Source organism: Heterocephalus glaber, unplaced genomic scaffold (genome assembly GCF_053883595.1).
Source record: "Heterocephalus glaber isolate CG9 unplaced genomic scaffold, H.glaber_assembly_v1.0 deba00001673, whole genome shotgun sequence".
In the NCBI taxonomy this organism is placed as follows: Eukaryota; Metazoa; Chordata; class Mammalia; order Rodentia; family Bathyergidae; genus Heterocephalus; species Heterocephalus glaber.
This window is the reverse complement of record NW_028258410.1, coordinates 20,135,332-20,151,059: the sequence shown is the minus strand read 5'-3', so window position 1 is coordinate 20,151,059 and position 15,728 is coordinate 20,135,332. Positions and strand designations below refer to the sequence as shown.

General features: G+C 45.0%; 1 long non-coding RNA gene across 1 annotated transcript in view; it reads right to left on the bottom strand.

The window, feature by feature from the left end:
• Nucleotides 1–5,279: 5,279 nt before the first annotated feature.
• LOC147822198 (uncharacterized) overlaps nt 5,280–15,728 on the bottom strand; it is a 48,319-nt gene continuing 37,870 nt past the window's right edge. Inside the window, exon 2 of the long non-coding RNA XR_015446067.1 lies at nt 5,280–14,025. This is a non-coding gene — a long non-coding RNA (uncharacterized LOC147822198). The remainder of the gene's footprint in view (nt 14,026–15,728) is intronic.

The following is a 15,728-nucleotide window of genomic DNA, read 5'->3' as shown; positions in this document are numbered from 1 at the left end:
TGCAGCACAGGATTCAAGGAAGACCAACTTCCTGTGAGCTCAGCAACCCCCCCCCCCCCATCTTCCCGCCTAAGTCCAGCACCCTGCTGGTGGGTGTGCTTACCCATAGTACTGCCTTGGCACAGATAGGACTAGTGCTCTCCAATTTTGGTGATCCCTTGGTTCCAATGTGTACATTGACTCTTTCAAGTCATTCTCAAGCCCTGCTGATTTCACTTTCCAAACTCTCTTGGGTCCTTTTCCCTCTCTCTATCTCTGCTGCCATTGTCCTCACTCAGGCCCCTGATGTCTCTTTTTTTTTTCATAACCTATTTGCAACCTGCTCTCCAGTCTTATTCTTCCAAGATGCCAATTCCAGGCTCCTGCTGGAGAAATCTAACATGCAGATCGGAATATGAAAGGGACATTTGGGAAATTTGGAGGCTGCCCAGAATCTTTTGAATGCCCACCCTTTGAGAGTTTCTCATAGTGCAATTTCCACCTCCAAGAAAGAGAAGCCAGAAGATATTTTCCCAGCCTCCCTTGCTGTGGGGGCAGTCAGTCATGTGACTTTGACTTCTCCAATCACATCCTCTCATCCTAGACTATAATCTGAAATAGAATGTGGAGGAACCAACAGAGTTGAGATTTTTTAAGGGAGAAGCAGAACCATCTGGTCAAACTTCTGGGGTGGCAGGTGAACTTTCTGGTGCCCAGTGACTGTAGTCAGGGTGGCTCCTGGTCATGAATTTCCTGCTCTGGGCTTTCTAGCCAAGATTCTTGTGCTGCCTGCCATTCTTTAATCATGTTTGGCTTTACTTAAACCAGAATGGATTCTGTTGTTTGTGAAGAGGCCTAATCAATACGGACCACATCACTGGCTTCCTTGCCCACTTGTTCACCCCTCCAATCTCATCCCCTGGTGCCCCATCTCCAAGTGAGTGCCAAATGCACACTCCTCACTCCCCAGTGCTATTCTGGGCACTAGAATTTTTATCTCACTACAGACTGCCTCACAGAAGAGAAGGCTAAGTCTCAGTTACATAGCCAAATGTTTACTAGAGAGCCAGGATCAGAATTCAGACCTCCTGCTGTTTTATAGTCAGATTCCTGTTGCTGTAACAAAATATGTGAGATAATTAACTTTAAAGAGGAAAGGTTTGTTTTGGGATCATAGTTTTTGGATGCCAGTCTGTGGTTGGTTGGCTCTGTTACTTTTAGTGCCTGGGCAAGGGAGCCCATCACGGCAGTAGAGCGTGATGGAGGAAGCGGTTCACCTCATGGCTAGGGGAGGGAGAGGGAGGGTCTAGAGCAAAGTTCCATAATCCCCTTTGAGAGCACAGTGCCAATGACCTGACTTCCCCCAACAAGGCCACACCACCTCCCAAGAGCACCACAGGCTGAGGACTAAGGCTCCAACACATGGTCCTTTGGAAACATTTAAGATCCAAGCCACAGCACCTGCTCTTCTACTGAGTACTTGAGCTTGCTTTAGAGAAACTGTCAATATCACCCACTACATTTGGGTTGAGTTTCTTCTCTCTAGCCCCTGGCCCACACCATGCCAGCACCTCCGTCCCTACTCAGGTTCCTGGCCTCTCCTTTGCGCAGGGAGCTTTCCCTTGAAAACTGTCTCCTCCATTCCCTTTGATCTATCAAGGAGATTGCAGACTCTGAAACCAGACTCCCTGGGTTCCGATCCCGGCTGTCTCTTTGCAGCCATGTAAGATTAAACACATCACTGCCTTGTCTGTGAGGTTGGACAATGACAGTGGCCCTCTTAATTGTGGTGGGAACGAGTGACTGAGGGAACAGAGATTTTAGCACTTTGTGAGCACAGCACCAGTGTCAGCTGCTGTGAGCTTTGTCATTGTCATCATCATCACCTGTCAAAGCCCACCACCTCTGTCAACTCCTCAGGGTTCCTATTGCTGTGAGCAGCCGCTCCGTGAGAGACGATCAACTCACAGGACACTATGGCTCAGTCCATACTTGGAGCAGGCAGTGCCCCTCCTCTGAGTGCTGCAGGATGCAGTGCTGCTTCCGAGGCTGGACTCGAATCAGACAATCCTGGTTCAAGCCACTTGCTAGCTGTATGACCTTGGGCAAGTGTCTTAACCTGTCTGTAACAGAAAAGGTGTGTAGATCCAAGGTATCTATGTTTCAAACAGGGTCTCTGTACTGAGAAGTGCTCAATAAATGCCAGCTCTTATTAGTTGTTTACTGTCTGCACTCTTCACTGTGAGCATCTTTGAGGCATGAACCAGGCTTTATCTTTCATGTTCTTGGCAGCTCATGCAGCACCTGGACCTGGTTGGTGCCACCTGAGTGCCTGATGCTTGCAATCTGGTTTCATGTCAGTTATTTTTTTCATGCCCCCCTGCCCGAAGGGCACTGCTCCAGCCTGAAAATAGATGAGTGCTCCCAACCAAGCTTGACCTCTTTGGGCTGCTGGCCCAGGGAGCTCAGGAAGAGCTGGCACAGACTGCCCTTCCCTTTGATAGGGGTGCATTTAGGATCTCATTTGGAGGCATTGCAAGGGATGCTTCATGCAGAGGGCCACAGCATATGCTGTCTCTGGGCTGTGCCAGATGGCAGGGATTTGGCTGGGCTCCCTCTCTGTGAGCCTACTGACCCATTCAGAGGCTGCAAAATGCGAAAGAGAAATTATAGTGGTGCTTTGAAATGGCTTGAGCTGAGAAGGCACAGAAGCCTGGCAAAGAAGCAACACATCATTATTGTGTACTTAACTATACTTACGCACCAGCAAAGCAAGATGGAGTCCAACCCACTCAATGACCACCCCAGCTGTCAGTTTGTGTATCCTGACCACCAGGATGTAAAGGACTTATGAGATCAGATCCTGGTTAAGAGATGCCTTGGAGCCCCACTGTTTGGGTTCAAATCTGAGCTTTTCAGTTGTGTGGATCTCTTGCAAATAACTTTTGTTCTCTGCTCCTCAGTATCCTTATCCATAAGACAGGAATTTTTTGGTGTAGCAGCAGAAAGACATACTAGGTTGACAATGCTGTTTTGCCCATATGTCAATATAACAAGTGCTGTCATGTAGCACATACGGCAGGACAGAGACCGATATTTATATGTGGTATCTCCTTCAGTTCTTATAGCCACCCCTTGCATAAGGTACCTGTAGTTTGGCTAATCTAGTGGCTCAAGGATATCACGAAGGAGCGGGATCTTTCCCACTTTCTGTTCTTTGATCTTAGGGCATCAGCTTCATCCAGAGGCCAAGCCCCTTCTTGACATTTCCGGGCAGTTCCAGGTGAAAGGTGTATGGGAGGGCGGAGACAGGAGGGTTGTCCTTTCTTGGTTATCTTAAAAGTGTGAACACATATTCTAGAATCTTCTGCAAAACTTCTCATTAGTTCTTCTTGGCCACCACTGGGGCTCATGCTACTTTCCTAGACCAAGCGCTGGTGCAGAGGGGGTGAAATGGCCTTGACCATTTGGAGTTGATATCAACAGCCCTGCTCCTCTACTTTCCTTCTCTTGCTCAAGCCTGACTCATTCCTCAACACCATAATGGCAAACCATGGGTATCACTTAGGAATCCTTTTGTTTGCAAGAAAGAGGAAATCTGGATGAGAGTGGTTTAAATGAAGCCCTGAAGCCATCACTGTGTCAGGAATCAGGTCTGTCTTTCCACTCTGCATCCTTAGCATACTGGTTTTCATCCACAGGTTTATCACATCTGCTTCTAAAACGACTGCTTTACCTCCAGACAGGAAGGAGAGAGGAGGAAGTGAGGTTAAAAGCTTTCTCAGAAACCCCTGTGGATATGTTTACATCACATTGGCCGGAACTGAGTCATGTGACCACTACTACCTGCAAGGGAGGCTGGGAAAGTGAGTGCCCTGCTGGCATCTTGCCCCTTGAACAAAGCTGGGTCTTGATGGTTGGGAGGGAGAAGCCAATATCAGGCAGATAACTAGTGATGAGCACCATACCTTTGTAAAGCTCAGTTGGTGCTGCCATACCCATTGTATGAGCTTCCCCTCTCCTTCGGAGAAATTAAAGTGAAAAAGGAAGAGAAGACACAAAGCTAATGAAACACACTTTACCTATGCCATCTGAGTGTGGCAGCATATCTTGGTAGGTCAGGGAAACTGAGGCTCAGAGGGTAGTAATGTTTGCCCAAGGTTGTAGCTAAGTAGAGGGCTTGGTGGAGATGTAATCCTGGGTCTGTCTCCTCACAAGCACCTGCTCTCTCCAGCACCCACATGCTCTGGTCAACCTGAGCACAGTCACTGCATGTCAGGGAGTCCTGTTTATCAGCTCATTTTTCCAAGTACAATGCCCATCCTGAGGTCAGTACTGGTGCCCATGTTGCCATCTCAAGGTCAAGAGCCCTGTGAGGGTCTCCGTCAATACTTGCCCCCTGGTTGGGGATGGGGCACTGTGTGGGCTGCATTTGGCATGAGCACCACTTGCAAATTCCCCTGGGCCCTAGGAACAGAGGGCATCAGTCCAATTGTGGGCAGAACATCAAGCTCTTAGGTGGCCACCATGCTCCAACAAGCTGTTGCAGGCACTGAACATTTTTTCTCTTTCCTTCCCCTCCTTTGAGTTCTGCTGGCTGCCAGTTCACCGGAAGTTGGTTAATTGGAGCTGTCCCTGCCACCTCTGTGAGATATGGGACATGTACGCCATGTCCCCTGGAGAAAGCCTCCCATCTGTTCACTGCAAGAGGTCAATGACGTGTATAAACAGCCACCTGGGGAGAGGGCTGTGCTTCTTATGAAAGTCCCAGAGTGACCTTTCTAAGGAGGAACTTCGACTATATCAGCTCCAGAGACAGCCATCTGCCCTGGGCACGAGCTCAGTATTGATTTCCTATTCTAGGGGTGGAAAATGGACGTTTGTTTTGAAATATGTTCTGTAATGAGCGTGTGATTTGGGAAGGTTGCTTCTGCAATCATTACTGCTGAGGTTTTATGTGACTTCTAGCAACAGAGAAAGTCACTGACTGTTGCTAGGTTTACTTTTACTATTACTGAAAGGGAGGACTCCACTTGAGAGGAGACACCAGGTACTTCCATGGCAGAGAGGACACTGTCCCTCACAGTCAAGCACTCGCAGAACATCCCAGCCCTAAAGTGTGTAACATAACAAGGTGGGATTTTCTCCTACCTAGAAAAGCCCTGGCCTGGGAACAGGCACCAACCAAATGAATGAATGCATGCAAGAAATGATACCTTGGGCCGGGGATTTAGCTCAGTGTTTCTGGTGCCTGCCTCGCAAGCGCAAGGTCCCGAGTTCGATCCCTGGTACCAAAAAAAAAAAAAAAAAAAGAAATGATACTTTGCAGGAAGTTTATGGCATCAAGAAATGAATACATTTGAAAGATGGAAGAAAAGTTTTTAATTTGTTTTATAATCAGTGAACTTTTCCTTAGTGCTTACAACATTTGTTTACAAATCCTTCAATACTATGTAAACATTCATTTATTTTCTCCTCCAGGATAATGAGATACGGATTAGATTTAATCTTATCTAGATCATTAGGCATCTTCAAAATGGTCTATCATTTATTGAATAATCTATCTTCTTCCAAACAATGGAAATGCGACCTTTATAACATTGCAAAATCTATGTAGGCAGGTCTTTTCCCGAACTTTCTTTTGAGTTCTGTTGCTCTGTTCCCAATCAACCCTGCACTTCAGTTATTATAATTCAGTACGTGAGAATACCTGGAGAAACATCCATTATTTATTTTCTTTTTCAAAACATATTTCTATGACAATTTTTTTTAATTCACTTTAGAGTATGTGATAGTTCATTGTTCTGTCAACTTGAGTAAGAAACTCCCAATGGATTGGTCTAGCACAATTCTGGGTGTGGCTGAATGGATTACTGGAGATGGAGGACCCACCCTGGGTGTGAGTGGCACCAACCAATAGGCTTGCAGCCTGAAAGGGATAAAAGGAAAAGAAGGAAGGCTCAGTTCTTTTTCTTTGGAGGAGCCTCAGTCTTCTCCTGTTTGGACGTCCATCTCCTGTCTTCCGGCACAGACCTGTCAGCTTCCCGATACGGATTCACATGGGACTCTACAGTGAGCTCCAGGCCTTCAACTTTTCTCTGGATCCTTCAGATCTCCAGCATGCAGACAGCCCTTTTGATTCTTCCACACCTGACTGCAGACTCATATATGGTATAGAGCATTATTGGAACTTTACATTTTATAATTTGAAAGGAAGGAAATAGATACTTGGTCATCAATGCCAACAAGAAATATGTTCTATATCTCATTGTTCGATTCTTCCTTTTCATAGTTTTATTTTATGGATCCCAAAGACTTGCTATAACAATATCTAACTGCGGCATGTAGCTATTTAAATTGGATCTGTTTCTCTTTGGGTTTAATCATTCAACATAGAATATACTACTTTGTGCATCTGAAATTTGTTCCATTTTCTCCATTCCAGCATCAGCACATTTGGTGGAGTGAGTTCCTAAGTGTCTTTTCCTTTCCTAACTTCCAGTTTTCCTTACATGTTCTCCTTACATGGGTGTTACGACTGACTGACCTAGCTCCCTAAGTGCATACCGACTTTGTAGTTCACTGGGCTTCTAGACACGTTTACAAGCTCTGAAAGTGCCAGTTGATTCTCTTGGGTTTTCTGAGCCCAGTAGATGATCTGCTAAGGCTCTGTTTACACCCTGTACCTCTCCCTCTTTGCCCAGTGCTCATTCATCATGTGCTGCCCTGGACACATTCCCACCTCTGTTCTGAATGCCACTCAGTGCCTCCTTCTGTGCACCAGGTTGCATGCTGGGTCTTGGCCTCTCTGCCTGTAAGGTTCTGTGCTGCTGCTCCAGAGCTGCCCACACCCCAGCAGCCTCATCAATCAATGATCCTGATTCATCTGATGAAAGAGCACATAGGAAAGGAAGACACCATGGGCCGGGCTCTCTCTTGATCTTTTTACTGACAGAGCTCTGAATCCAGATGTGTTCCAGGCAATTTTTCAAAGAACAGAAAAAACATGGAATTTAGCCAAGGGATCAGTCAGTCCCTGGGGCCAGCGAGCCTTATACAGTGCTCACAGTGCTCCAGGTGTGGATCTGGGGTGTCATGCATGTTGCACGTGGACTCGTTGGGTCCTCAGCATGATTTGGGCTGGCCACTGTTATTGCACTGTTTTTTTTCACATGAAGCTTCTAAACACATGAAGATTAAGCCCCTTGTCCAAGGTGACACAGATAGAAAATGGCAGAGCCAGAATGTCAGCAAAGGAAGTGTGGCCCAGATTTCACACCCCTGACCACCACACCTGAGCTTTGATGGCTCTCTCTTCCTACCTAATTAGGTACAAATCTCCTCACACTGAAAGTAAAGTCAGTCTTGTTTGCATTAGACCATGAGGGGAACCAAGAAAAACGATGACCTTCCTAGAAGCCGGTAGCTAAGCCATGATTCTCCTTAGATCAGCATGAGCAGTGCTCGTGAAATAAAAACATATGCAGCTGAGACCACATAGTGACCATGCTTGGAACTAGGCAGATGCCACAACCAATGACTGAACCTGCAGCTATCTAACGTGAGTGAAGGCTGTGTCAATAACACCATAAACTCGACTCTTCCCACATCTGAGAGAAAAGTATTTAAGATGCCCAGTCACCAAATGGCCTGCACTTTTTCACTCTGCCTTTACTCCTTTCTTGGAATCCATTTAACAGAAGCCAAGATCCTCACGGAAACATAGCTCCCTCTCCCTTTCCCATGTGTGGTGCTCCCAGGGAGCCATGGGGTCTCCTTCAGTGCATGCAGTGAGCTAAATAAACTAAATTGGGTTGTAGGTGTGCGTCTAGTGGTCTTTAACTTCGTGGTCTAACTTTCTAACTTTCTGTCAATCCTCAATAACTTCTTTATAATTCAGAACTTTTTTCAGTATCACATGTAACCTTGAACAAGTCTCTGTATGCAGCTGTCCTATTGCAAGAAATACAGAAGGCAGAGAAGAATGGACTGCCTGGACCATAAATATGGACTTAGCAAAATCCAGACTGTGAGAAACCCTAAGTTCCCAGGATGAGACAGATGTTAACTTGAGACAATTGGCATTTACCAAGTGGGCAACATGGGCTGTAATGCAGGGAGCAGCATGAAGAGTGAATCACCCATGGGATTGGGACGCAGCCATGGGGGATTGCCAATAAGGTGCAAATTCTTGACTTGATCTTGGATATAAGAATGCTTTTTAAAAAATAATATTTCACTGTTGCTCTTGTGTGTGCATGTTATTTTTGGCAGGGGTGGGATACCTACCTGTATCAGTTAACTTTCCATTGCTGTAATGAATACCCGAAACAATCAGCTTAGAAAACTATTTTGGCTCACAGTTCTGGGGGTTTCAGTCCATAATCATTGGCTCTGTTACTTTGGGCCTGGGCCAAGGCAGGGAGCACACTGTGGAGCCAGCCGTGCACCTCACGTCAGCCAGGAAGCAAACAGTGCACAGGGAGGGCACTGGGGTCCCATGTCTCCTCCAAGGATGTTGCCCCAATGACCTAATCTGTCACTAGTCCCCCGATAGATTCCATCACCTCTCGATAGTATCATTCTGGGGACCAATCTTAATACATGCCCCTTTGGGGACATGCCAGATCCAAATTTTATCAATACCTGTGTTCAATTTAAAAATAAAAATGTCAAAAGGTACAGCTTTGAACAGGTCCATTTCTACAGACAGGAGAATCAAGGAGCCAGCAAGGGGCTATTCCAGCCAGCAGGAGAGAAACCATGGGGCTTGACCAGAGTCAATGGCAGTGGTGGCCAGGAGCTGAGGTCAGATTCCAGATGCTGGATGGAAGAACCAACAGAGATAAGGCCGCATGAATCGAGCATGAGAGAAATTATTTAGGGTTTCTCTAGAACAGAAGCTGTAGAAAATACATGTATAATTACGCAAGGAGATTTATAAGGTAGCTTACAGGATCAGAGGCAGGAAAATCCACAATGGCCATCTGTGCACCAGAGAGCCGGAGGACCCTGTAGCTGCTCAGTCCAAGAAGACTGAAGCTGAGAACAATAGGGATCAGGATGTAGTACTAGTTCAAGGTCAAAAATCTGGAAGCTCCCACAGAGTTGCAGGTATGAGTCTGCATTGGACAGCTGAAGAAACTGGAGAGCGATGTCCAAAGGCAACAGCAGCAAAGGACACACCCACTCCCGGGCATACTTCCTTCTCTCCCTTTTTTATTTCATCCAAGCTACAAGCTTGTTGGTTGGTGCCACAAGCAACTAGGATGGGTCCCTCCCCACTCAGTTTGCTGGCCTACATGTCAGTCATCACACAGAACCCTACTTTCCTAATCTACTATTTCTTGCTCCAGTGAAGTTGACATATCACAATTATCTATCGCACCATGGCCTGTCGTTACTAAATATCCAAAGAACGGCACGGTCAAGCACAGCCTCCTGTATGGGGGACATGAAGGTCTCATGAAGGCACTCAAGAGGCAGTTACTGTCTAGTCAAGCGGGGGGAAGCAAGTGGCAGTGGGTGGGTATCCTGTGCTTGGGAAGGACAAGGATCTCATGCCTGTCACTGCAGCTTCTGGTAGGCTTTTCATGACCTCAGGGAGTTTGAAGAAAGCTGAGACTGTCCACTTCACACCTCGGATCTGCCCTGGAAAACTGCAGCATGAAGACCCCCAACCCAACACACACATTTTATGTATCTCACTCGCAAGTCAAGATCAACATGATGTCCTTTTTGTTGGCTTATGTGCTGAATTCAATACTCCATCTCATTTCCTTAAAATTTTCAAGTTCAGAAGGGACCAAGACTTAAAAAGTTTAGGAGCAAAGACTGTCATTAGACAACTCTTTTACATTGTTTTAGTAGATGCCACCCCTAGACTGGTGGAAGCACAATGTGCAAGCTTGTGTCTTATGGAAATCTGCTTTGTGTCGATGAGAATCCTATTTTCCCATTGACTTCTCTTCTTTCTGCTATTTGTAACTTATTTTTCACTCTCCCCATTAGCTATAGGGTTTCCAGGCCTGCCCCTGCCCCCATAGGTAACACAATCTTTAAGCCAACATTTTCCTGGGCCAGGGGAGCTATGGAGTATAGACTCCTCCTCTGAGGATCCTGCTGTCCTGTGTATAACTAGACAGTGTTTGGGGAAGTTTCCTGGCAGCTGGCCGCCTGCAGCTTTAATTAGGTTCCTCAACCCCGCATTCTGGGAAGTCTGCAGCCAGCTGCACTGGGAGTGAGCCCTGATGTCAGCATCCAGGATCCTAATGAACTCCAGAGCCGCAAATGCCTTTACTCTCTCCCTCCCCCCCAAGTCACAGTTCTAGTTGATTAATGAATGGAGGAAGAGAAAAATCTATGGCTTTGGGCAAAGAGGAAAAGTGAAATAGCTCTGCACTAAGAAACCATCATGACCCCAATTATTTTATTTGGTAAGAAGAAGGGATTTTATTTTTTCCATGTATTTCCTCCTTTAAATCTACATTCAGAGCCAAGGGAGGGAGAGGAATCAGATTTGGATCAACACCTCCTTCTACTTTAAATCTGTTTGTCCCAAGATAGAAAACCCAGCCATGCCCTTTGGTGGCAGCTGTCTGAGCAGTTTGAGTATTTAAAATCTCATCTAGTTTACAAGAAATGAGCCTGCAACTCCTTCACAAAGGGCATTACCTCCTGGCTGCAAAGCGGCAGACCCAAGAGAGAACTGCAGCTGGCTCTGCCTGGCTTGACCCCTCCGGGGGACCCTGTCCCAGGGTGGGCAGAGGGAAGTGATCTGCGCGTTCCTTCATCACCCACAAAGTCTACTTAGGCTAATTAAAAGCTCCGTTTCTTGGGAGAAATGTCTACTGTCCCTAACCTGTTTTTAAAAATTGGGTTATTAGGGTTTTGCTATTAGGTTCTAGAAGTTTCTTATATATCTTGAAAATTAACCCGTGACCAACTATGCAGAAGTTTTAATTGGACGGACATCTTGCCTAGTTTTGCTTTTGTTGCCTGTGCTTTTGGTGCCATATTCAAAAAATTATGGTCAAGTTTAATGTCTAATATCTGAGCAATGAAGCTTCCCCTCCCCTGTCTCCTTCTAGGAATGTTACAGATTTAGGTCTGCTATTTATGTCTTAAATTCATTGTGAATTGATTTTGTATATGGTATAAGGGCCTAATGTCTTTGTTTTGCATGTGGGTATCTAGTTTTTCCAACACTATTTGTTGAAAAAAAACTATTCTTTCCCTATTGTATATTCTTGGCACTCTTGTCAAAAATCAGTTGCATATATATGTATGAATTTATTTCCAGCCTCTTGATTCTGCTCTATTATCATCTAAGTCTGTTCTTATGTCAGTATCATTTTCATTTATTGCAGCTTTGTAATCAGTAAATACAAAGCCTCTATTTTTATTCTTTTTAAATATATAATATGCATATCATATATATTCTTGGGGTGGACTTTCAATGACTTATGGTTCCATATGAATTTTAAAATTATTTCTGTAAAAAAAAGTCATTGGGACTTTGATAGGAATTGCATTGAATTTATAGATCTCTAGCATATATGAACTTCTAAACAGCGTTAAATCTTCTAGTCCATGAACATAGGGTGCCGCCTTATTTGCTTATGTCACCTTTAACTCCTTTCATCAATATTTGGTAGTTTTCAAAGTACAGATGTTTTTCTTCCTTAGTTGAGTTTATTCCTAATTTTCTTTTTGATGTTATTATAAATGGGGTTTTCCTAATTCTTTTCATATAGTTTATTATTAGTGTATAGAAATGCAACAGATTTTTGTATGTTGTATCCTGCAACTTTACCTGAGTTTATTAGTTCCAATAAGTTTTTATTTTTTGTGGCATTGTCAGAGTTTTATATATACAGGGCTCAAGTCATTTGCAAACAGGGTCAGTCATTTTTGTTCCTTTGGGTGTATTTCTTTTTCTTGCCTAGCTGCTCTGGCTAGAATTTCCACTACTATGCTGAACAGAAATGGCGAGTATGGTCATCCTTGTCTTATTCCTGGTCTTAGAAAGCTTTCAGCTTCTACCACTGAGTGTAATGTTAGCTATGGGGTTTTCATTTATGACCTTTATTGAATTAATTTTCCTTTATAATTTGAAGTTAAATTTTATTAAATATCTATCAGTTGAGATGACGGTGTGATTTTTATCCCTCATTCTGTTAATGTGGTGTATCACATACAACCATTCTAAGGCACTCAGTATTCCCAATCATCAGGGAAATGAAAATCATGATGAGATATTGCTTTACACCTGCTAGAATGTTTATTATCAAAAAACCAAAAGACAACAAGTGCTGGTGAGGATGTGGGGAAATTGGAAGCCTTATGCACTGTTGGAAAGAATGGAAATGCAGAAAGCAGTATGGAGGCTCCCCAAAAAATCAGAAATAGAAGAATCATATAAACTGGCAATCCCACTTCTGCCTATTTATTGAAAAGAACTGAAATCAGGATCTTGAAAAGGTATCAATACTTCTATGTTCATTGTACATTACACTTATGGCAGTCAAGATATACAAACAGCCTAAATGACCATCAATGGATGATTATTTTTAAAAACTTGTTATATACAATGAAATACTATGCAGTATTAAACAAATCCTGCAATATATGACAACATAGATGGAGCATGGATGGCCCAGAAAAATAAGACCAAAAAAAGCAAAAAAAAAAAAAAAAAAACCATCACAGGAGAATGAATGCTTCATGGTTCCAGGAAGTTTGTAAAATGCCCATGCTCTTAGATGCAGAAAGGAGGGGTGGTTGTCAGGGCTGGGGAGGGGAAATGGGGTCTTCTCCATCAGTGGGTGTAAAAGCCTAGTTCTGCAAGATGAAGCAGCTCTAGAGTTGGGCTCTGCAGCATTAGCACCACAGAGAATAGTGCTGTGCTGCTCACTCAGAAACCGGCCAAGTCTCCCAGTGAGTGTGCGTCCCACAGTTTAACAAAAACAAATTGAAATACAGACCCTTCCATAGAGTCCCTGGAATATTTTCTAAACACAATCACTAACATCGACATTCTGACTTGTATCCATGAGAGCCTTTCCCCTTTGGTTTTCCTAATAAATACACTACTTACATATACCCCAAATGTAATAAAGATGTTCAGTCATAAAAGATCGTTCTTTAAAAAGGCATATGGAGCATGATTTTAATTAGGATCCACATCAGGCTAAGACTTCCAAAGAAGAAACCAAGAGCTGAGTGTTGAGAGGGAGGGAGGGGACAGGGGAAGGAGTGCAGACAGTTTATTTATAAACTTCTTGCCACACACACTGCACACCCAGAGGAACAGGGAGCACAGGAGTCCAGTGCGGCCTGGTCAGCTGAAACTTTCAAATGCTGAGTTTCCTAGAATGTTCTGGAATTTCTCTCATTGCCCTTGAGACTCAATCTGTAGACTCATACCATGCCTGGGACTGGGGATGTGCAGGAAGCAGGATGGCTCTGCTCAGCAAGACACGTGCCATGTCACCCTGCTGTGACCCCCTGGGAGCAGCAGGTCAGCAGGCGTGACGGGCTCAGCACAGTGCCTGATGTGGAGCCAGTGGCTGTTGCACAGAACATGGCCAGAGTGCACATTTTCTCTCCATGGTTTTGTTTTTGTGAAATCAGGGATTAGGTTCAAGTCATCTTTGCATTCCAAGGGTCTATAGAAGTACCAGCTTCAAAATTTGACTCAAAAGCATTTGTGTTGATTTCCTCATGAATGTGATACTCCTTCAGCGCTTACCCTGAGCAGGAAGATGCTGAGCCTTTGGGAACGCATTGGGCTGCAATTACAGAACACCTGACAAACTGCTTTAAGCTTTGTAAAAAAAAAAAAAAAAAAATCTTATCCCATATGAATAAGACACCTGGAGCCCTGAAGTCCCAGGGCTGACGTGGCAGCAGTGTGGTATCGCCATGGCTGTGGGGTCTTTCCACATTTCTGCTCTACCTCCCCCCCTCAGCATATTAGTCTTCGCCTCATGCCTGTGTCTTCATGGTCAACAAGATGGCTGCCATGCCCCAGCTGTTCCATCCCTAGAAGTGAGAAAGAGATGGGCAAAAAGCTTTGTCACGAGACAAGGCTTGCTCAGCATTTTGTTTAACATTAAGACAGGTCTCAGTGTCTTTCTCCACTGAAGACCAAACACCATTCCAATCTGAAGGCATCCCCTCAGCTCCCCTGTCACCATCTGTCCCATCTCTCGAGTTGTGTCCTTCATAGCACGATGTACCACAATGCAATTTCCCTTCATCTGAAGGAGAGCACTGTGAAGCTGAGTTTTCAGCCATGTGCCCTTGTGCCACACCCCCTTGGAATCACACCACTGAGATGTGAGTCTTGTCTCCACGGAATAGCACGTTATCTCACATAAAAGAGACAGAAATTTTAACAGTCTGCAAGTGACAAGTGTCTAGTGGACAATTAGCTACATGAATACAGCCATAGAAATCCAAGATTTGTATTGACTTTGTTGTTCCGGTTCACAGTTTAGCTGCTGCTGACAGAAAGCTGCAGCTTCAGCAATGGCTAAATAACAAGGGCTTCATACGTCTTACACAAAGACATCTGGCAGTCGGATCTAGGGCAGGTATGTAGGCCCCACAGTGGCACCTCTTGGTCCAATCAGTATCATTTGCTGCAGGTGCCTCATGGACACAAGGTGGCTGCTGGTGTGTTCCACCACTGCATCTGTCCCCTTCACCTAGCAACACTGAGTATATGTCTCCTTGGTCTCCTGCTCAGGCTTTGAAGACAAGCAGGCCTTTTATGAACATGCTACTTAGATTTAATGCCATAGATTCAGCTAAAGAGTTGAAAGCAGTTGCTTTGGAGTAGCAGAAACTTAGGGCAAAAAGAATTGGGAAAAGAGCCTCTCTGTAATAAACCTTAGAGAAACATGGGCTCGTTTAATCTGTGCACACATCTCTTGGCTTGAATAGTAAAGAACTTGAGATGGGGGTTGCGTGAGGGGGCTCCACATGCTGACCTTGGCTGTCTCCTGGGGGATGGGCAGTCACTCCACCCCCCACCCCCGAACATCCTCTGGCCACTGCCTCTCAGCTGGAGCACAAAGCAAAAAAAGAAGTGACTTCACCTAATCGTCTAGGTCATTTTCTCAAAAATCGCTTTTTAGCCTTCTTTTCATGAGGAACAAAACGAGACATGAGAGGCAGCCCCACTGCAGTTCCTGCCACTGGCTGCTCTCGGGAGGGGGTCTGGAAGCAGGCTTCAATTGCCACTGCCACTGGGAGGAGGTGACAAGAGTTGGAACTGCTTTTGACACAAGCCAGAAAGAGCGGCCATAGCCTGGGTGAGAGACCCAGATGGATTTCTTTTAACTCCCATGGCTCAAATTCTTTAAAAGTGTCACTCCAAGGACTGGACTTGGAGCCCAACTTGAGCTTAACTTGTTGGGCAGCCAAGAAAAGGCCATTTACTGCCTATGGGCTTCGTTTCTGCACCTGTCGAATGTCGAAGGAGGCACAGTGATTTCTACCAAGAATACCCAAAGGGACGTTAGGAAAAGCAAATGCAACCATAGTAAGCCCTCCCAAATTTAAAACATTTGGGAGTTTGTGTCACAGACAGATGCTCTTTACACTAGTCCTACAGATGCAGCTGACGTGCTGCTACCACACCAGGGTGTGGGTGGTGTGTTTGCACACATAAGGCCTGGGCTGCCCCTGCCGGGAAGGACAGGCGTGGGGCACACGGGTTCAACTACGTCCCATGCCCA